The sequence below is a fragment of the Oncorhynchus kisutch genome, unplaced genomic scaffold (assembly GCF_002021735.2).
Source record: "Oncorhynchus kisutch isolate 150728-3 unplaced genomic scaffold, Okis_V2 scaffold1782, whole genome shotgun sequence".
In the NCBI taxonomy this organism is placed as follows: domain Eukaryota; kingdom Metazoa; phylum Chordata; class Actinopteri; order Salmoniformes; family Salmonidae; genus Oncorhynchus; species Oncorhynchus kisutch.
The window spans coordinates 42,956-44,612 of record NW_022263727.1 but is presented as its reverse complement, the minus strand read 5'-3'; positions in this window follow the sequence as shown (position 1 = coordinate 44,612).

The following is a 1,657-nucleotide window of genomic DNA, read 5'->3' as shown; positions in this document are numbered from 1 at the left end:
TGGATTACTCTCAAATCAGAATAATTAGCTGGAAATGTTTTCCTCCGAGTATGACTGTGTTGCATCTTTGAAGGGTTCATGTGGGTTCAATGTTTCCTTCAGAGGGTGATGAGTGAATCATGCTCAACATTAATCAGCCACAAAATTCAACAAGGCCTTGTATTAGAAATACCCTCCACTCAGGGATTCCATGCTGTTGGCATCCTTCACTACCCTCCACTCAGGGATTCCACACTGTTGGCATCCTTCACTACCCTCCACTCAGGGATTCCACACTGTTGGCATCCTTCACTACCCTCCACTCAGGGATTCCATGCTGTTGGCATCCTTCACTACCCTCCACTCAGGGATTCCATGCTGTTGGCATCCTTCACTACCCTCCACTCAGGGATTCCATGCTGTTGGCATCCTTCACTACCCTCCACTCAGGGATTCCCACTGTTGGCATCCTTCACTACCCTCCACTCAGGGATTCCATGCTGTTGGCATCCTTCACTACCCTCCACTCAGGGATTCCACACTGTTGGCATCCTTCACTACCCTCCACTCAGGGATTCACATGCTGTTGGCATCCTTCACTACCCTCCACTCAGGATTCCACACTGTTGGCATCCTTCACTACCCTCCACTCAGGGATTCCATACTGTTGGCATCCTTCACTACCCTCCACTCAGGGATTCCATGCGTTTGGCATCCTTCACCTACCCTCCAGCTCAGGGATTCCAACACTGTTGGCATCCTTCACTACCCTCCCACTCAGGGATTTCCCATGGCTGTTGGCCATCCTTCACGTACCCTCGCACCTCAGGGATTCCATGCTGTTTGGCCAATCCTTCACTACCTCTCCCATTCAGGGATTCCATGCGGTTGGGCATCCTTCACTTACTCCTCCACTCAGGGATTCCATGCGGTTGGCATCCTTCACTACCCTCCACTCAGGGATTCCATGCTGGTTTGCGCATCCTTCACTAGCCGCCACTCAGGGATTCCATGCTGTTGGCATCCTTCACTACCCTCCACTCAGGGATTCCATGCTGTTGGCATCCTTCACTACCCTCCACTCAGGATTCCATGCAGTTGGCATCCTTCACTAGCCTCCACTCAGGGATTCCATGCTGTTGGCATCCTTCACTACCCTCCACTCAGGGATTCCATGCTGTTGGCATCCTTCACTACCCTCCACTCAGGGATTCCATGCTGTTGGCATCCTTCACTACCCTCCACTCAGGGATTCCATGCTGTTGGCATCCTTCACTACCCTCCACTCAGGGATTCCATAGTTTCACCACAACACCCTTTTAATGTTGTTGGTTGTGACTCACGCTAAAATAGTAATGTTCTTGGTTATGACTCAAACTAAAAGAGTTATAAACAACAATTGACCTCCAATATACTTTATAAAGAAATCAAGAACAAAGTTGGATTCACACCTGGGTCTTTAAAAATGTCATTTTAGAAAGTTCAAAGCTGAAAACCGTTGTCCAGGTTTTAATTATCTAGTTGAGTAGTACATTGTAACATGACCCATAAGAGACTAAGCAAAGCCAGTCATGCATGATAACCTGGATGTGTTGTAAATAGTAGGCCAGTAGGATATAATGAACTACATCTCTGGGTAAACATCCATAGCAGCCAACCACCATTATTGGTGTCTTAC